This window comes from Malania oleifera, chromosome 1, assembly GCF_029873635.1.
Source record: "Malania oleifera isolate guangnan ecotype guangnan chromosome 1, ASM2987363v1, whole genome shotgun sequence".
In the NCBI taxonomy this organism is placed as follows: domain Eukaryota; kingdom Viridiplantae; phylum Streptophyta; class Magnoliopsida; order Santalales; family Ximeniaceae; genus Malania; species Malania oleifera.
Genome location: NC_080417.1, coordinates 92542895 through 92565396, shown reverse-complemented (window position 1 = coordinate 92565396; position 22502 = coordinate 92542895).

Sequence of the window (22502 nt, the reverse complement as noted above, 5' to 3'; positions counted from 1 at the left end):
TATCCCCTTGCTTAGCCAATGATCCAAACAACCCTTGGAATCGTAAATCTTCAAGATACAAATCAAATAGATGCATACAAAGAACTTGCTCCTCAAAGAGCTAGTTAGTACAACAATTACAGCACAACTAATATAATTCAAAGTAAACAACAATATGACATATAACTTGAAGCTCAATGAAGTATATCACCGATTAATTTTTTCAATGATTGAAAGATTTAGAATTTGTAGCACAATTCTGGTGGAAGAAGATTAAAAAAATCTCAGTTTAATTCGTGTACAATATGTGAGCTTAAGAGCAAGAGAGAGCCTTGAGAATTTGAGAGCAATTTGAGAGAGACTTTGAATTTTTTCAAAATTTGAATTCTTGGTTGTGTTGATTCAATGATCTTTGAGGCTTATTTATAGACTTTAAAAGGTGTATAACTTGATCCCCAAGAGGCTTGAAGTATTCCCCAAGTTTCCATAAGTTTTGAGCCCTAAACAACCCTATTTAAAAAATTTGACCATTATGAAAAATTCAAAATAGCCGCGTGACAGATGACTGTCCATTTTGGGCAGCCATCTGTCCAGTTAAAACAAAGGGGAAGAAAGGTGGCATTCTTCTATCCAAACACGAGCAGATGCCTCATTTTGCATGGGCAGTCAACTGTCCAGTTCTTGACAGTCGACTGTCTAGTTCTTGATAGTCGTCTATCAAGCTGTCAGCTTCGAGTACCCTTCAGTCTTTAGGTCATAACTTTTTTTTTTTTTGGTCTCGGTCTCAAATGAAATATAAGAGAAAATCCTAAAACTTTAATGTTGGGTATATTTTAAATAAATATTGTTTGATGGAGAAAAATGTGCATTAGTGCAAATGTGGAAAAATTGACAGCATTTGAGAAATCTTCTTTTTGGTTCTTTTTATTCCAAAACTGATTCTATCCTTTTTGAAACAATTTTTGGCCTTATAAAAATATTTTCCAAGCATGTTCAAAGGTATCTAGGTCCAATAAATTTACGTATGAGTTTCATGCATCCATATTGAAATTTTTTGAAGTACTTACATGAAATTTCATAGACTTTTTCAATTCTTGAATTCCTTGAGGCCTTTATACTTGTTTCATCTTTCCTTGAGCTTTCCATGTTGATCACTTGAGTTTTCATTCTTTGAAGATTTTTCTTTAATATCAATGCTCTCATGATCTTCAAACTTTAAACTTTAAATCCATGCTTCGAGCTTGATATAATCATCCTTATTTGAGGTACAAGCTCTCATGAACTCTTTAACCTTGCATTCTTCATTTAGTCTTGGAAATACATCACTTGACATAGCATGTTAAGATCCACTTGTTTGTTAGCATCAAAATAAGATGTTTAGTCTTGTAAGGCCAATAGAATCATTACATAATTCATTACACGAATCTACCAAAAAAGAATAGTAAGAGTTTACCTCTTCGTTGTGTGCCGTGAAGCACATGTTTGCTACTTCTTGTTCATTGGATTTGCTCTCCGATTCACTCGAACTTGTGTCATCACAAGTTGCTTTCATTGTAGGCTTCTTTGTCCTTTTTTCCTCCTTGAGCTGTGGGCAGTCCGACTTGATGTGTCCGGTCTTTTTACTGTGATAATAGTGGGTGGTTCATTTTTGCTCTTGTATTCCTTTTTTCCATTTTCACCTTTTTCAGTTTTTGATCCTTTGATTTTCTAGTGAATTTCTTTTTTCTTTTGAAGAATTTTCCAAGTCTTTTAGTTATGAAAGCTAATTCTTCATCTTCTAATTCATTGGACTCATTATCTTCTTCACTTGAATGTTGTAAGAACCCGAACTGTGATATATGGATTAAATATTTGAAAGAAGGGTAAAATGGTAATTTGGGCAAGCTTCGTCGATGAAGCTAGAGTTCATCGACAAAGTCCCTTTTGTTCTCGGGGACGAAATTCAGTGTCTCGTCGGCGAGGAGATCTCGAGGGATTTTGGAAAATTTGGAACCTCGAGCTCATCGACAAGGCCACCGCCTCATCGATGAAGGTTATGGCGGACTTGTCAATGAGGACGTCATCTCGTCGATAAGGGTAGCTGAGTCAAAGGGTTATAAATATCCATTTGAGTTTATTTTAAGCTAAGTAATCTAAATATCCTCTCACTCTCTCTCTCTCTAGATTTGTTCACCATTGATCGCCTAATTCATAAATATGATGTTATTGTGAGGATCAAGGAAGGATTCTCTATGTTTTTAGCAGATCGGAATCTTGTTTCGAGGAGTATTGGGCTTCGGGCCAAAATCGAGTTAAGGCTCGATTTTCTTTTCTAATTCGGAATATGTGTAGTGGTACGAGTTGTAAGCGTATACTGTACTGTGGTTCATAGGTTTTGGAGTCTCGATTCGCAGTTTTGGGAACCGTAGAGTTCATAGTTGAAATTTGGGTTAAGGTAAGGGGATTCAGTTTATATTAGTTACTTTTTGAAATCGGGATCAGTAAACCTGTAGGTTACGATCGTATGTATGTTTTAGTAACTTATTTGAAGAAATCTATCGGATAAAATATGAGATTTTTGGGTTATAGTTTTCGAGAAAATTGGAGATTTCGGGGATCATCTCTACCTTGTTTGGAAAATCGTTGGGTATGTTTAAATTGTAATATTGAGATGACCGTAATCCATATTTGTATAAAACTGTATTCTTGAACTGGAAAATGATATGATTTTCCTTAAACCAAATAAGTGTGGAATGTATGGTTGTATGTAATTGTTTCAGGTATTTTGTAAAATAGCTATGTGGTGGCTAATTCCCGTACGCTAATGAGTATAGGAACGTGAGTTCCAAAATGATTCAAGGTTTTGTGAAATCAGCTAGTGGCAGCTAATTACTGTATGATGAAACAACTATGGGGCGACTAAATACCATACGCTGCACCATGTGCCGGTTCATTACCGTGGGCAAGAGTGTTCGACCCTATATCCAAGGGTGTGAAATACCACCAGTGTGTTCTGGGTGGTCATTGATGGGTGTGAGCTACACCGTATTTGCGACGTACCACTGTGAGGCTTCAGTTATCACAGGGTTTCGATTGCCTGAGTGTGATGACACTGACCGTATGTTTGCTATCGTATGTATTGGAATGGATTTGTGAAAATACTAGAACTGTATGGAAATGTTTTGAACTGTATCGTATTGTATGGTGTTATGATTTATGTAAAATAACACTAGTATGCCACACACTGATATAACCTACTTTCTTCCTTATTGATAGGTGTCTCACCCCAAATGTATATACAATGTTTTTCAGGTTCTTTAGGTAGCCAAAACGAGCATCCTAGCATCCGGAAGCAGGGGTTTTGTTTAGCTACGGTTAGTGCCTGATTGGGTAAGAGTTTTGTAACCTTGTTGTTGTGATGGTTTTTGTTGACACCTGGAGTATGCATTGTAATTATGGGATTGTATGTCTTAGTATTGTATAGAATCTGGTATGGTATGTTATATGGATAGAATGAACATTTTCTACTATGTATTTGATGAGTATATATGTATATGTGTATGTGTATAGGGTGTCCGTGTACCCCACGGGGTCAGACTCTCTTCCAGTAATGTAGCGTGTATGTTTAAATTGATACAAAGATAGGTTAGGTTACTAAATTCACATTTCGGACCCATATGTGGGTTTGGGGCTTGACAGCTTGGTATCAGAGCTAACTAGGTTGTTAGGTCTTGTAGACTTGGTTAGGTGTATGTCAGTGTGTATACCAGAGTATAGGATGTAGGAAATGGGTAGTGTAGGTCAAGGATTGCGTTGTTGCTAGACAGGGACTCATTGGTAGTGTTCTATGTTCTTCCTGGAATGATGATTTCAGAAAAATCAATGCAAACCATTGATGGATTCGTGTCAGTGTGATAAGATAGACCTGAACTTGTTAGAGTGGTTGTTGTCATGACTAGGTGATTGATTGTGTTAACTGTGTATGATATAGGAAGAGGCTGGTATCTTCTGGTTCTCAGAGTGGTTCTCGACAGGGATAGTGGAAGAAGAAGAAGAACTACAGCTCAGGTTATCGGCAGAACACCAAGTGGTAGAGTTATCAGGGGGATCCATCTTCCACACCGTGTGCCAAGTTCCGTAAATGGCACGATGGCGAATGTCAGCCATTCTAGGGTAATTGTTACAACTGTGGCAAACCGGGCCACTTGTCGCGGAGCTATCAAGCACCGAGGAGGGATATGCCTGCACAAAGTCAGAACTGTGGGAGTAATCAAAGCCTCGGGGAAATTACCAGGCAAACATGGCTCTGACGAGAGTATATTCACTTACTCCAGCATATGTGGAACACTAGGGGAATGTGGTGACAAGTACCATGTTATTGCTTTCTAATAGAGGTATTGTTTTATTTGATTTGGGAGCAACCTATTTGTTTATATCTGCTAGTTTTGTGAAGTTGTGTGGGGTTGAAAACTGAGTGATGGATGAGAGGTTGTCTGTGACTACGCCGACTGGGAGTGTAACGATTTGTAATAAGATGTTAGGAAACTGTCCAGTTGTAATTAAAGAGAGACTGCTATCAGTGAATCTTGTAGTATACGATATGTCTGGTTTTGACATCATATTGGGGATGGATTGGTTATTCTCCAGTTTTGCGGTGATTGATTGTCGTAGGAAGGTAGTAGTGTTCAGACCTCTTGGGAAGCAAAAGTATGAGTTCGTGGGATCGTGTGTGCGTTCGACACCACAGATTCTATCAGCATTACAGGCGAGGAGGCTACTATTGGAAGGATGTCAGGGGTACCTAGCTTGCGTGAAGGAATCACCACGAGAAGAGTTGAGGCGCGAGGATATTCGAGTGGTCAACGAATTTTTGAATGTATTTCTTGAAGATTTACCAGGTTTACCTCTAGATCGTGAGGTGGAGTTTGCGATAGAGTTACTGCCTGGTAAGGCACCAATCTTTAAAGCTCCATTCTGGATGGCTCCAGAAGAACTTCAAGAGTTGAAGGAGCAGTTGTAGGAACTACTAGACCAAGGTTTTATTTGACTGAGTGTTTCACCCTGGGGAGCTCCAATGTTGTATGTGAAGAAAAAGGATGGGTCGATGCGCATGTGCATTGATTACCATGAGATTAACAAGGTGACTGTGAAAAACCATTACTCGTTACCTCGTATTAATGATCTCTTTGACTAGCTGTAGGGAACACAGGTCTTTTTGAAGATTGATCTACGGTCAAGGTATCATTAGGTGAGGGTTAGATCTGAGGATGTAGTGAAGACTTCTTTCTGAACCAAATACGGCCACTATGAGTTCTTAGTTATGCCATTTGGTTTAACCAATGCTCCAACGGTGTTTATGGATATGATGAACAGGGTTTTCCATGAGTACCTGGACCAATTCGTAGTGGTGTTCATCGATGACATTCTGGTATAGTCGAGGTGTCCGAAAAAGCATGAAAACCATATGAGGTTGGTACTACAGATTCTATGAGAGAGGAAGTTGTATGCCAAGCTGAATAAGTGTGAGTTCTGGTTGAATCAGGTCGCGTTCTTAGGCCACGTGGTGTCTAAGGGTGGTATCTCAGTTGATCCTGGCAAGATTGAAGTTGTGGTTGTTTGGGTAAGACTGAAGAGTGTGCAAGAGGATCGGAGTTTCCTAGGATTGGCAGGTTAATATCGCTGGTTCATAGGGGGTTTCTCTAAGTTTTCTGGACCTCTGACACGATTGACCGGGAAGGCGGTGAAGTTTGACTGGACCTGTTGTTGCGAGTAGTGTTTTCAGGAGCTAAAACGACGATTGGTTACTGCTCCAATTTTAACAATTCCTTCGGGGGATGGTGGTTTTGTGATCTATAGTGATGCATCTTTGAAAGGTTTGGCATGTGTGCTTATGCAACAGGGTAAGGTAGAAGCTTATGCTTCTCGGCAACTTAAAGAGTATGATAAAAATTACCCTACACACAATCTAGAGTTAGTAGCTGTTGTTTATGCCCTAAAGATTTGGCGACACTACCTGTATGGTGTTCAGTGTGAGATCTTCATTGATCAAAAAAGCCTCAGATACTTTTTCATATAGAAGGAGCTGAATATGAGGTAGAGGCGGTGGCTAGAGTTGATTAAGGACTACGATTGCATGATCAGTTATCACCCAAGGAAGGCTAATGTGGTAGCAGATGCGTTAAGTCGAAAGTTAGAGCATGCAACAGTATCTACAGTTGTAGCTCAGCATCATATCAGATAGGATCTGGAAAGCCTTGGAGTAGAGTTGGTGTCTGGTGATCATCAGACTTTCATTGCTAGCTTGGTGATCCAGCTGACTTTGTTTAAGCGTATTAAAGCCGTGCAGGATAATGATGCGGAGTTAGCTGAGATTGTGGAGAAAGTGCAGTAGGGGTTGGCTACGGATTTTAACATCTCTGACAGGGGTGTGTTGAGGTTTGGGATTAGGCTGTGTGTTCCAAACGATGACGAGATCAGAAGGACAATTCTAGAGGAAGCGTATCGTTCTTTGTATACGGTACATTCGGGTAGTACGAAGATGTATCGAGATTTGCGTGAGTCCTTTTGGTGGAGTGGTATGAAGAGGGAGATTGTCTAATTTGTGGAGCAGTGTCTGACGTGTCAGCAGGTGAAGGCTGAGCATTAGAGGCTAGCAGGGCCGTTGCAGCCTTTACCTATTCCGGTGTGGAAATGGGAGTACATTTCCATGGACTTTGTTACCGGATTACCGCCAACGCTTCACGGGCAGAATGCTATTAGGATAATCATGGACAGGTTGACGAAATCTACTCACTTTGTACCGATGAAGGTTAGCTACCCTTTGAGTAGAGTAGCAGACTTGTACGTGCAGGAAATAGTCAGAATGCACGTAGTAGCTGTGTCTATCGTATCAGATCAGGATTCGAGGTTTACTTCTCGATTCAGGAAGAGCTTGCAGGAAGCTTTAGGGATGAAGCTTACTTTCAGTATAGCGTTCCACACGCAAACTGATGGAAAGTTGGAGAGGACGATCCAGATATTGGAGTATATGTTACGGGCTTGTGTATTAGACTTCGGTGGTAGTTGGATTCAGTTTTTGCCACTAGTGGAGTTTGTCTATAACAACAACTTCCAAGCTAGTATCGGGATGGCACCATTAGAGGCTTTGTATGGTCAGAGGTGTCGATCTCCTCTGTTTTGGGATGAGGTTGGTGAACATCAGGTGTTAGGACCTGAACTCATGTAGCAGGCGTCTAAGAAGGTGGGTTTAATCCGGGATAGGATTAAATTGGCTCAGAGTCGGTAGAAGAGTTACGCAAATGTTCGCCATCGAGAGTTGGAATTCGAGGTGGGGGGTAAGATATATTTTAGAGTCACTCCGATGAAAGGAGTGATAAGATTCAGGACGAAGGGCAAGCTGAGCCAGAGGTATATCAGACCATTTGAGATTCTAGAATGAGTGGGTCCGGTGGCTTATCGGATTGCACTACCCCTTACTCTCTCGAGGATCCATGATGTATTTAACATATCCATGTTGATGAGGTACGTGTTGGATTTGTAGCATGTTATTAGTTATGAGTGGTTGGAACTTGGGAATGCTTTGGCATATGAGGAGGTACTTGTTCAGGTTCTGGACTGTAAAGTTCAGGAGCTACGTACCAAGGAAATACCATTAGTAAAGGTATTGTGGCAGAATCATGCGATTGAGGAAGCTTCTTGAGAGTTAGAAAGGAAAATGCGCCGGAAGTATCAACATTTGTTATGAGTATTAGTTAGATAGCAAGGTTGGTATGGGTATGTATGTATATATGTAGTACTCTGTTATCGTAATAGTATTGAGTGGTTAGTCCCTAGGAGAGTCCTGTATTATTGTGAGCTCCCGAGGCCGTGTATGTATGTAACCATGGTATTCCTCCACCATAAGTGAGGGAATGTATGTATGTATGTGTTGTGACGGGGCTGCGTATAAATAGCCGCCAGATCTTCTCAGAGTATGTATGCATTTGGTAGTATAATTGAGTTCGTAATGAGAGATTGCAAATTTCGAGGATGAAATTTTTGTAAGGAGGGAAGGTTGTAAGAACCCGAACCCTGATATATGGATTAAATATTTGAAAGAATGGTAAAATGGTAATTTGGGCAAGCTTCGTCGATGAAGTAGAGTTCGTCAACAAAGTCCCTTCTATTCTCGGTGACGAAATTCAATGTCTTGTCGACGAGGAGATCCTGAGGGATTTTTGAAAATCTGGAACCTCAGGCTCGTCAACAAGGCCACCACCTCATCAACAAAGGTTATGGAGGACTCGTTGACGAGGACGTCATCTCGTCGATGAGGGCAACCCAATAAAGGGGCTATAAATATCCATTTGAGTTGCTTCTAAGCTAAGTAATCTAAATATCCTCTCCTTCTCTCTCTAGAACTCGAAGCTCTCTCTCTCTCTAGATTTCTTCTCCGTTCATTGCCTAATTCATAAATCTAACGTTATTGTGAGGATCAGGGAAGGATTCTCTACGTTTTTAGCGGATCATAATCTCGTTTCGAGTAGTTTTGGGTTTCGGGCTATAATTGAGGTAAGGCTCGATTTTATTTTCTGATTTGAAATATGTGTAGAAGTACGAGTTGTAAGCATATATTGTATTGCGGTTTATAGGTTTTGGAGTCTCGATTTTTAGTTTTGGGGACCATAGAGTTCGTAGTTGGAATTCAGGTTAAGGTAAGGGGATTTAGTTTATATCAGTTACTTTTTGAAATCGAATCAGTAAACCTGTAGGTTACGATCATATATATGTTTTGGTAACTTATTTGGGGAAATCTATTGGGTAAAATACAGAATTTTCAAATTACAATTTTTGGGAAAATTGGGGATTTTAGGGATCATCTCTACTTTGTTTGGAAAATCGTTGGGTATGTTTAAATTGTAATATTGAGATGAACATAATCCATATTTGTATAAAATTGTATTCTTGAACTGGAAAATGATATGATTTGCTGTAAAAAAAATGAGTGTGGAATGTATGGTTGTATGTAATTGTTCTAGGTATTTTGTAAAATAGCTATGTGGCGGCTAATTTTCGTATGTTGATGAGTATAGGAACGTGAGTTCCAAAATGATTCCAGGTTTTGTGAAATCATACAGTGGCGGCTAATTACCATACGTTGAAATAGCTATGTGGCAGCTAAATACCATACGTTGCGCCATGTACTGATTCATTACTGTGGGCGAGAGTTTCCGACTCTATATCTGAGGGTGTGAAATATCACCAGTGTGTTTTGACTAGTCACCAATGGGTGTGAGTTTCACTATATTTGCAATGTATTGTTGTGAGGCTTCAGTTATCACAGGTTTTCAATTGCCTGAGTGTGACGACACTGACCATATGTTTGGTATCGTATGTACTAGAATGGATTTGTGAAAATACTGGAACAGTATGGAACTGTATGGAAATGTTTTGAACTGTATCGTTATGTATGATGTTATGATTTACATAAAATAACAATGATATGCCACACACTAATATAACCTGCTTTCTTCCTTACTGAGAGGTGTCTCACCCTAAATGTATATACAATGTTTTTCAGGTTCTTTGGGTAGCCGAAACGAGCATCCTAGCATCCGGAAGTGGGGGTTTTGTTTAGCTACGGTTAGTGCCTGATTGGGTAAGAGTTTTGTAACCTGGTTGTCGTGATGGTTTTTGTTGACACCCGGAGTATGCATTGTACTTATGGGATTGTATGTCCTAGTGTTGTATAGACTCTGGTATGGTATGTTATATGGATAGAATAAACATTTTTCGCTGCGTATTTGATGAGTATGGATGTATATGTGTATGTGTATAGGGCATCCATATACCCCATGGGGTTGTACCCTCTTCTAGTAATGTAGCCTGTATGTTTAAATTGATACAGAGACATGTTAGGTTACTAAATTCACACCTGGGACCCATCTGCGGGTTCGAGGCGTGACAAATGTTCTTTCGAGGTTTTTAGAGCTATAGACTTCTTATTTTTATTTTCAGGGCTTCTTTCTTTCAAAGCCATTTCATAGGTTAGAAGTGATCCTATGAGTTCATCTAATGAAGTTGTTTTGAGGTTTCTACCTTCTGCTATGGCTGTAACTTTTGGTTCTCAAATATATGGAAGTGCTCTTAGAATTTTGCGAATCATCTCATGGGTGGAATATGTTTTTCCTAAGGCACTTAGTGAGTCTATGATATGCGTGAACCTAGTATACATACTTGTGATGGTTTCATCGGTATTCATCCTAAAAGTTTCGTACTCATTAGTTAACATATCAATTCTACTGTCTCTAACATCTACTGTGCCTTCATAGGTTATTTCTAATTTTTCCCAAATTTCCTTTACTGTTTTACACGTCATTAATTTTTTGAATTCATTCGCATCAAGTGCACAATATAGGGCGTTTATTGCACTTGAGTTAATTTGTAGAATTTTGTAATATGATTCGATTAGTTCTTTTTCTTCTATAGGTACTTCTTTTCCATCCACTAGTTTAGTAGGGATCAGATTACCATCTGCGACAACATTCCATGCCTTCCAATCCATTGTTTGAAGGTAGATTCTCATTTGTTGTTTTCAAAAGGTGTAATTGAGTCCACAAAAAATGGGTTGTCTAGTTTAGGATTGACCCTCACCAAAGGGAACTACTCCTATTTGTGCCATCTAGATCTTTATATAGCTACTTGTTAGGATTTGCCATAATCGGGCTCTGATACCAATTGAAACCAAAGGTGTAGTCCCAAGAAGGGGGGGGGGGGTGAATTGGGTTATTTAAAATTTTTCTTTTAAGTCCCTTTTTGAAACCTTAACCTTTTACAATTCTTTTTCAAGTCTTCTTATTTTCTTATTAATTAGGCAATCCACATGAAAAACTAACGTATTCTATTCAATCTACATCCACAACATAAACAACCAAATAATCAACTTTTCAAACCAATCAAACACAATACAATTAATTAATTAATTAATGTATGTTTTGTAGTATTCAACTTAATTATTAGCAGCCCTGTATATGAATGTGCAAGTCATATAGTTGGCCTTTAAACTGAAAATTAAAAAAACATCCAATCACTCTTTTCAATAGCTCAGATTTTAAATAAACCTTAGTTAAAAGAATTTAGGAGTTGATTAACCAACGTACTCCCTTTCGATTTTCGTAATCAACGATGATCAACCCAATCAATTTTAATCTTAGGTTTATTTAATATCCAAGGCTATTTGTAAGATTAACACATCCACTCAGTTTATATTGTTGCTGGAATTTAAAGAGAATAAGAGAAGAGAGTGACATGGTGTTTTTACGAGGTTCGGCTTAACCCAGCCTACGTCCTCGCCTTAGGTCAACCACCTAAGAATGCCACTATACCTTGTTCCTTCCGGGTGGAACAAAAAACTTTACAATAACCAACCTCTTTTTTAGGAAGAGAAACCTCTCCAAGAAACAACCTATGCTTGGTGCAACGATCCAACGATACCTTGAACCGTCAAAGATCTAGTAGAAAGAAATGGATATCTATGTACAAAAATACTCTCAAACACATAGCAAGTTGTACAAGTTAAATCACTAATCATACTTCAAAATCAAAACTAAATAGAAAATATGAAGCTCAAGGTTTATAAGTCACCAATGGTTCTTTCTTATTGATATAGAAATTTTAGTTACAAATAAGAACCAAAGCTTTTTAATCAACCAACAATTTCATAGAGTTTCCCCAGAAAAAGTGTGAGCAAGTATGAGCTTTAGGAGAGTTTTAGTATAGAAATCGTGTATTGTTTGAGTGTATATTTTCATTGAGTAAGAAAGGTAGTTATATACTTCTTAAAGAAAATTTCCTTATTTAACATGGAGTATTTAGGTAACTTTTCGAAAGATATTGAATCATAGAATTAATTTTGAAAAACTTCCCGTATAATTCGAAATTCAAAATCTTCACAGAGTTAGCCAGCTGACTCACTCAACTAGGTCATTTTTGTACTAGTCAGTGGGCTAGACAGGCGGCTGACAACATTCTATCTCTTAAACAATTAATTATGATAAATTGTCAGTCGGCTGACTCAACTATGTTCAAAATTGTCAGTCAGTTGGATAGACCAGTAAGTCAATCGGCTGACTGATCCTAGTTCAAAAATGTTCAGTCGGTTGACCAGTCCTCTTTTTCATTTTTGATTTTTAAACTCTAGTTCATTTAGAAAAGCTCAAGTACCACTCTTTCAAAATCATTTTCAAGGATTTCAGAAGAAATGGTTTCTAAGTCTTCTTATCTTAAAGAGCTTCACATATCTTAATAGTAATGAATTTGAAGTACTTACAAACATTGTTCGAAGTATGATCTTCTTAATCACTAAATCTTGCAGCTTCTTGAGGTTCAGTCTTTACTTCAAGTCCTGCCAAGCCTTTAACCTCTTCATGTGTTGTTTATTTCTTCAATATTCTAGAAGTTTTCATTTGATTGTCTTTGATTTACAGCTTGCTTCTTTGATTAACCATGAGTGTCCTTTGGCTTGGTCTTGAAATAAAACCACTTAACAATACATGTTAAAACAACCTTCATTCTGTTATCATCAAAACAAGATTGAAAACCTAGTTAGGCCAACATATAGCAATTAAGAGCAATATACTCTCATGAAATTAACCAGAGGTACAAATTAGAGTTAATGCGGTCATATAAGTTTGAGTATAAACAGGTGAAATCTCAAGGAATGTGTGATATGTGTGACTCATTACACCTAAGATACTAGTGGGCACCTACAGAATAGTCATTTTGACTCGACCTAACCGATATAGCCTAAAAAACACTTAAAAGGAATTGGTTCGCTTGTCATATGAGTGTTATGATCAAACATCTCACATATTGTAAGGAATAAACGCTAAATGTATAGAGTGGACTAGTCTAAAAAGGATCCAACCTATTTTTGAGGTGTCGGGTCCTTCACCCTAACATCTTCTCACCTACTCGCCATGTCCAGCCAAGACCACCCTGGATCAACTTATTCACAAACCAGGCATGAATACATATGAAGTATTAAGCGATTGAAGAGTTTTCATATGTGGAGAACATGTGTTATGTCCATGAATTTTTATTCATTTCTATGGAGTAGGTATTAATCTTTCATTTCATGTACATTTCTAATTTTCTTATATTTTCTTCTGCTCATTCTTCAATTTATGTCTTTTCTTGGTCAATTAGGATAATCATTACACTTCTTTTGTTGTCTTCATACCACAAATGGAAATTAAGCTCGAATAGTAGTCCATGAACTAAGTCTATCTCTAGGGGTGGTTCAGCCTTCACATCTTGAGTATGCTACAAAACCTAGGTTTTTATCTTCCCACTAGATGTCGCCTCGAGGCTAGCAAGTCAAAAATTGAGACTAGTGTACAAAGAATATCCAAAAAAAAAGGAAAGTTGAGTTTTATAAACTATGAGCTGACGTCGTAAACTCAAAAGAACGATAAATAGCTCAACAATGCCTCACAAGGTGTCATAGTCACCACGGGCGCTCTCTCAGTGCTCACAAGGAACCCTAAGTACTACAAGTCACGTGAACGTGTATTTTCAGTCTCATAAGATACGATTTAAATACAAGAGTTTATATTGCAAAATTAACACGAGTGTACTACCAATCAATTCTTCGTGGAGTTACAAAATCATATAAAGAGAAACTATGCATAAATGACTCAAGTGTGTAAATCTTAGGTTATATGCAAGTATGTGAAGGGTATATGTCAGTATTAATCATGGACTAATCATTTATCCTTAATACTCTTTCTTTCTTGTTTTTTTTTTTTTAATTAATATAAAACCCAGCAAGTAGACGTGCACAGTGTCACATGCAAATTATCACCCCCTAACTAAAATTGAACATTGTCCTCAGTGTGAAAGCACAAGAAAGATAGAGAAGATGTGCACGAGAGAAGTAGGGCATACCTGGATGGAGAAGTAATGGAAAAGAAAAACCGAAACTACAGATAAGTGTACCTAAAAATTAACTAAAAATAAAATAAGGTAAAACAAAATGAAAAGAAGGGAAAGAAAAACATCATAGTTGCTTGGCAGAGGCTATGGAGGAATTTCATATGGTGGGTGCAGGTCTATAAATTGAGCTAGCGGGTCTCCAAATTTGAGCAGCCACAATGAAGCAGTCTTCATACCTGCACGAAAGTCAACCTCAAATGAATTAATACTCTTCAAAATACCAGACAATACATGTACAGATTGACTTTCTTGTTTTAACAAGAAAGGATATTTATTCAGCATATTTTCCAAAAAATTTACTTTCTTACGAACTGGTTTTTAAGGAAAAGTTGTTGGAACATTTACCTTTAGTTCTTCAGAAGCATTAGAATTAAAATTTTTACCTAATTCCTTGAAAGTTAAACTTTCACTATTCTGCTCACCCTCTTTATCGGGTGTATCATTGGACTCCTTGACATTAATTCCAGTAGAAGGTGATGGCTCCACGGCTGCCAAGCTTTGAGGATAAGGTACCACAGGTTGATACTCCTTATTAGTATCAACCTCCTTATTAACTGACTACTTCACTTATAGGCCCGCTTCCACTGGTTTTCTTTAACTTTATCTATATGAGCCGTAACTTCAGGTGTTGGGCAATGGGTTGTCTGTCGATGAGCATCTCAGGTTGGGAAACTTATTTCCCACTTCTCGAAGTAATGAGGACCTCTGCTGGCTCAAGAGAAACATTATGTATTTTTTGTTATTGCTGCTGGTATTCTTGAGGACTAGGTTGAGGTTCTATAGGAAATTCTCTTTTTTCTAAGATATCCAATTGCATGCTCATCGCATTAATAGTGTCCCGCAATTCATTTATGGCCTGAGTATACTAATTGATTTGAATTTGCATGAACTTCTGGAAGGCACCCTCAAGAGACATCTTTGGTGGAGAAGGTGCTGCATTAGATTGAAATCCTGACAGCACACAGCTCTGAGGGATCTATTGTGGCTAAAACTGAGATGGAAAAGTGTCTAGGATATATGTTAGCTCATATTTATCTCCACCACTAATTGTGATGATAAGTTGTATTGTCATGAGTTCCTGATTGTATCGTGTATCCCATTATTGGACACTTTCAGTTAGGTAATCAAAGAATGATAGTGTCTGATCTAGTTCCTTGCTAAAGAGCTTTCCATTGCACATGGTCTAGACAAAGTGCTTGCAATCAGGAGTAAAAGTTGTATAGAAAAAATTAACTAACCTCCATTATTCAAACCCGTGATGTGTACAAGTACTTAGCAAATCCTTGAACCTCTCCCAGGAAGCCCGAAAAGTTTTGCCATCCTTCTACATAAACTGAATGATCTGTTCTTGCAAAAATTGAGTTCTCTGTGAGGGACAAAGCCTATGCAGAAATTCACACTCCATATCAGCCTAATTAGAGATAGAGTGAGGTCTCAAAGAATAAAATCACATCTTCGCCCTATCTTGTAAAGAAGCAAAAAATAAACGTAGTCTAATAATTTCATCAGTTTAAGTATAAGAGAAAAAAAATATTGCAAGTCAACTCAAACTCTGTTAGGTACCGATAAGGACATTCAGATTCCATCCTATAGAACTAAGGTATCAATGACGTCCTCCCGCGCTACATCATGAAGTCAAGTTCATCATTAGGTAAAATAGTGTAAGATGGTGCAGTGGTGTATGTAAGCTGCAAAAAATCCATAAGCATTTGTGGTGCAGGTGCAGCCATATTTATTTATTTATTTATTTTCAAAACTCAAATTTTTTTTTTCATGAGAATAATTAAAATGACGGAAAAAACACTAATTTGAGACTAAGACCCACATTCCCCAGCAACGACGCTAAAAACTTGACTCACTCTAAAAATGAGCAGCTTGAAAACTATCCCAAGTATAAGAGTTACGTCGTGTAATAAATAACCCAATGGCCAAATCGTCTTCTTAGGGAATGCGGTTTTATCTTAAAGTTTGCGTGATTACAATAAAAAATAAAAAGTCACTGAACTAAGTTTAGATTCGGGTTCTCTGGTTGTTTAAAATTTCTTTTGACAAATTAAACGAATATGCAATTTAAACTCTAAAACCTAACATGCACTAAATTAAATAACGAGAAACAAAAATCCTATAATTAACCAGGGAAAAATTGAAACACGCATTGAACTTTGGAACAAAAACTAAAGACGTTAATTTTCCTACGTAAACGAAAACATGCAATTCTAAAAACTCAACCAATCACAATTTTAAATAAAAACTAATTTTAATGTGATCACGGACTTAACAAAATGCAACTAAAAGCTGAACACTAATAGAAACAAAATAGAAATTAAAAGTTCCAAGATTTTAATTAAAAATGTCACTCTAATAAACACAACATTAACCTAAATAATTAATTGAAAAAAAAGAGAGAATGAATGAGAGAAAAGAGAGACAATAATTTTAAAGTTGAACATGTAATGTAATATTAAACTTAAACCGACATCAAGGTAAATACAAGTAGCAAAACTAATTAACTAAGGAAAAAAAATGATTAAACTCTACAAAGTTACTAAGAATTAAATCCCAATCGAATATTTAAAAAATATATATAACTAAACTTTAATAAAAATAAATTCCAACTAAGTATTCAAATGACATTCAAATAAACTAAATTAGGATAATAAAACGGAGAGAGATGAGAGAACAAGAGAGAGAGAGAGAGAGAGAGAGAGAGAGAGAGAGGGAGAAAGAGAGAAGAGAGTAGAGAGCAGAAGAAAGACATATGGAAGTGTTGTTGCAATGCAGCAAGGGAAGGATGCAAGTCTCAGCTAGTCGTGGGATGAAGCTGTAATAGCAGCAGGCACACAGCTAGAACAGTAGCTGGGTAGAGCAGGTTCGGGTCTCTCCAACAGTAGCACGACAACAGCAGCTAGGGGGCTCCTTTCGGCAAAGCAATAGTAGGTTGGTAGAGATGGTTGGAAGCAGTAGAGAGAGGGAGAGGAAAGGAGAAGGGGAAGGAAGAGTGAAGGAAAAAGGGAAGGAGAATAGGGAGTTGTAGAGAAAGGGAAGAGAGAAAGAGGGAGAGGGTGCGGGCTAGCCAGGAAGAGAGGTCAGCTATGTAAATGAAAAAAGAATTATAAAGGGGGAGTGGGGAGGTTGCCCTACGCCCAGCGCCAAGGGATCTAGACCTGACTGCATGGCCGGGTCACATCAAGGTAAGATATATATATATATATTTATTTATTTATTTTCTTCCTTTTGGTTCCTGGAGAACAAGTCCAAATTTGACCATCTTAGAGTCTGTATCGCTTGAATCTTAAAACATTAAAGTTGTAGATAATCTTCTCATATTTCTTTAGAATTTTGAATCATCTCGATTGAAGCTCGAACGAAAAATTTATGTGCAAATTACGAAGCGGTGCTAGTGTTAGCTTTTGATATTTTTACTGTGATAAAAAATTCCCAAAAATTCATAAGTTGTTCAATAAAAACCCAAATATAACAAATAAGGCTCCGCGTTAAAATATTGTGGGTAATTAAATATTTAATTAAAAATATAAGCCTCAGTGCATGAATTAAACCACCTAATTATGCAGTTTTAGCACGTAATCACATTATTACAAACCAAAGATAAAAAATTAAGTGTAATACAATTACAAAACAAATGTCTTCTTCTTTACTCTTCTGTCTTTCATGGAAAATGCAAATTGACGTGAACTTTCTAGCTTCCATCTTCCTCTTTTGCGTGTGCATTCTCAATTGTAAACTTGTTCAAAACACTAAGCACACGCATGAGGTACTTGTGCTTTGTCAGCATCAAAATAGGGATCGAACTCAAAAAGTCAACACACCCCATTTAACTAGTTAAATCCTAGACAAAAGGTCCATTTCTACCCTTACCTCAACTTTGGAGTGATGCCTAGAAAGACCTCGTTCAAAAATCCACTCTGCTAGACTTGTAGAGAATTTCCCCCAATTCCTCAAGGTAGCTTCTGATCGTCGATTCAGGCTACAAACGGCAAAGAATCGTAAAGAGAGAGTAAGGGGCATGGTTTTTAGAGAGAGAGTGAGAGAGATTTTCAGTTTCTTAATAAAGAAGGTATGAAAAATCCTATTTATAGATCATTGACTCGTTGATGAGTCGCAAAAGGATGTTTGTCGATGAACCTGAAGCCTAAAATTTCCTCTCATTCGAGATCTCTTCGTCGACAATGCCTAAACTTCTTCGACTAACCACAGAAGAGAATTCATCGACGAAAATAGGGGATTCATCGATGAACTCCACTACTTTGCCCTTTTTAAAATTCTCTTTCTTCCTTTCTTATTTATTACTTTTATTTTCTGGGTTTGGGTTTCTACAATCTCCCCCCCCCCCTTATAAAAATTTTGTCCTCGAAGTTTTCTAACTAATACCAATTACATCTTTATCTCACAATCCATCTCTACCGAAGATTTGGTAGCAACCCACATAGTGGCCCTATCCCAAGTTTATTAAATACCCTCACTTATGGAGGAGGAATATTGTGATTACACACAATATCTTGGGAGATTACAATATCATACCAAACTCTCCTAAGACCTTTAATATGAGGAAGTGTAAACAACTAACAAACTAAACAAACCTACCTTACCTGACCTGTAAATAAAACTAACATGTACTTAGGTTGCCTACTGGTCTGTCTAAGGTTAAACCTCTCTAAAAATCTGTGGGTATTTCTAGCGCATTTTTGTCTTAAACTTCCATGAAGCCTCCTCTACTACGTGATTTTGCCACAACACTTTCACTAACGGTATATCCTTAGTACGCACTTCCTGTATTTTTTGATCCAAAATCTAAACTGGTACCTCCTCGTATGCCAGAGCATCCCCAATCTTGAAATGCTCATAACTTATCGCATGTGAAGGATTTGGAATGTACTTCCTTGACACTGATATGTGGAAAATATTATGCACTCTAGACAATGTTGGGGGTAACGCCACTTAATAGGCAACTGGACAAATCTATTCCAGGATCTCAAATGGACTAATGTACCTAGGACTCAAATTGCCTTTCTTCCCAAATCCCATCACCCCTTTCATTGGAGCAATCTTAAAAAATATCATATCACTGATCTCGAACTCTAGCTTCTGTCAGTGAGTATCTACATAACTTTTTTGCCGACTCTGTGCTACTTTAATCCTCTCCCTGATAAGCTCAACCTTTGTGAAGGTCTTCTGAACTAATTCCAGCCCCAAAATCTTCCGCTTGCCTACCACGTCCTAGTACAATGGAGATCGGCACAAGCGACATACAAAGCCTCATATAGTGCCATCTCAATACTGGCCTGATAACTATTATTATACGCAAACTCAATGAGCGGTAGATACCGAATCCAACTATCCCCAAAATCCAACACACACGCCCGCAACACATCCTCTAGTGTTTGAATGGTCCTCTCGTACTGCCCATCCGTCTACAAGTGAAACGCGGTACTAAAAGTGAGTTGAGATCCCAAGGAGTCTTGCAAACTCTTCTAGAACCAAGAAGTAAAACGTGGATCTCGATCTGAAACACATGGTAACCGGGACACCATGAAGTCGTACAATTTCCTGTATATAAAGCTCTACTAGCCTATTTGTAGAGTAATTGACTCTAATTGGAATGAAATGCGCAGTCTTCGTCAGCTGATTCATTATTACCTAGATGGCATTTTGTCCATGCACCACCAAAGGCAACCCTGATACAAAATCCATTGAGATATGCTTCTACTTCCATTTAGGGATATCAAGTGGCTGAATTGGTCCCGCTGGCCCATGGTGCTATGCTTTTACCTGCTAACATGTCAGGCACTATTCAACGAATTTGGCAATCTCCCTCTTCATGTTACTCCATCAAAACAATTCTCGCAGATCTCTATGCATCTTCATGCTTCCTGGATGAATGGCATTGAGAGAGCGATGAGCTTCCTCCAGAAATGTTCTCTTAATCTCTGCATCATCAAGTACACAAAGCCTGGTGCAAAATATTAGAACCCCATCCTCTGAAACATTGAAGTCAGTCTACTGTTCACTTCTTACCTTCTCCACAATTTTCATCAACTCTGCATCTCTCATCTGAGTGGCTTCAATCTTTTCCTATAAGGCTGGCTGAACAATCAAACTAGAAATGAACTCCTGTGGATCCCCGTCCACCAACTCCACACCCAACCTGTCTAGGTCCATCATGATCTGATGCTGTACAAAAATCGTTGAAACTGACACACCCACTGATTTCCGACTTAATGCATTAGCTACCACATTAGCTTTCCCATGGTGGTAACTAATGGTACAGTCATAGTCCTTAATCAACTCAAGCCATCTACGTTGCCTTATATTCAACTCCTTCTAGGTGAAAAAGTATTTAAGACTCTTATAATCAAATAAGATCTTGCACCTTTCACCGTATAGGTAGTGTCTCCATATCTTTAGTGCAAAAACCACTGCTACCAGTTCCAAGTCATGCGTAGGGTAGTTCTTCTTGTACTCCTTGAGTTGGTGAGAACTGTACACAATAGCTTTCTCGTGTTGCATCAAGACACACTTGAGTTCTTTTTGAAATGCGTCACTATAGATCACATAACCACCATCCCCTGATGGAATGGTCAACACATGGGTCGTGACCAACCGCTACTTCAATTCCTAAAAACTCTGTTTGCATTCCTCAATCCACTCAAACGCGTGGTTCTTCCTCGTAAGCTACGTTAGAGGACCCGACAATCAAGAAAAACAAAGGATGAACCGATAATAGTAGCTTACCATACCTAAGAAACTTCTAACCTCATGCACGTTCAAAGTCTTACCCAATCAGCTACTGTCTCTACTTTTCCCGGGTCCACTGAAATTCCTTCCCTAAACACTACATGTCCCAAAAATGCAACTTGTTTCAACCAGAAATCGCATTTCTTGAATTTAGAGAATAGTTTCTTCTCTCTGAGTACCTAAAGCACTAGTCTCAAATGAGCTTCATGCTCTATAGGACTCCTCGAATAAATCAGGATATCATCGATGAACACCACCACAAACTGATTTAAGTACTCGTGGAACACCCTGTTCATCAGATCCATGAATGGCACTAGAGCATTTGTCAAACCGAATGACATAACCAAGAATTCATAATAGCCATATCTAGTATGGAAAGCCATCTTTGGTACATCATTTGATTTCACCTTCAACTGATGATACCCGGATCGCAGATCGATCTTAGAGAAAACCTGAGTGCCCTTTAGCAGGTCAAAAAGATCATCTATATGGGATAACAGGTACTTGTTCTTCATTATCACCTTATTAATTTCCCTATAGTCGATGCACATCCTCATCGACCCATCCTTCTTCTTTACAAACAACACTGGTGCTTCCCAGGGTGATACGCTTGGCTAGATAAAACCCTTATCCAGAGGTTATTGTAGCTGCTCCTTTAACTCCTTTAATTCAGCCGAAGCCTTTATATATGGAGCCTTAGAAATCAGTGCTATCCCCTGATTCAACTCGATGGCAAACTCGACCTCGCGATTAGGAGGCAATCACGATAAGTCCTCTAAAAAGTTTTCTGAGAACTCCATTATCACTGGGATATCTTTCAGCTTAAGTTCCTCCTTTGGTGCTTCTTTCACAAATGCAAGATACCCCTGGCAGCCATCTCGAAGCAGCTTCTTTGCCCGAATCACTGAAAGGATCTGTGGTGTAGAGCTGACCGGTGCAAACTGCAAGTGCACAGTATCGTAGTTTTATAATATAATGATGTGTAGAGTATCGTCCTCAGGGATTGATGTCTTAATTTTACCAAGTACCGAAATTTTACTAACCTTGATTTTATTTAGAAAAATTAACAATTTTAGACTGCAAAATTTAAACAAAGCTACTTTAAATAAACTACTCAGGAGAATTTAAAACTGAATACCGTGTGTCAAATTGATGATGGTGAAAACTTCTAGGAAACCGATTTCACCTAGTTTCTCACTATGCTTTACTCATTTAACCAATTTAACTTCGTTTTCTCTATTTGTTAGCAAATCGCCAATTTTTCCAAAAGCCTCTTTCGATAGTCAATCGGAATCTATTCTTGTTTATTATTTAACATAAGAGTATGCAAATTAATAACGCAAGAACGCAGTAAGACCCTCGATTTTTTATGTTACGTAGGTTCATACAAGTCTTTCGATCTCTATATTTACGTACGCTGAATTATCCAAGATCTATCCTATAATCCCCCCTTTCGGTAGCAAATCACAAGACTAAAATCATTTAATTAATGGCCAGTTAATTAAAAGCATTAGGCACAGAATAACTCAAACAAATATTAATGAAAACTATTTCAGATTAGCATCAAAGAGCAAGCATAGTTCGAAACTGGCTACATCGTTTTCCTAGAATTCAAAAATTTAGTTCATTCCGAAAATAAAATCCAACATAAGAGATTTCACCATATTTTCTTCAATTTGGAGCATACGGAAAAGATCAACACTCGCCGCACCGCTGTCGCGCGTCACGAACACCCCGAACACCGCCGTTGTTCGCCGCTTTTCAATTCTGAAAAGATAGTATTTTTGCATGCTTCCAACTCTCCTTTGCTGGCTGTG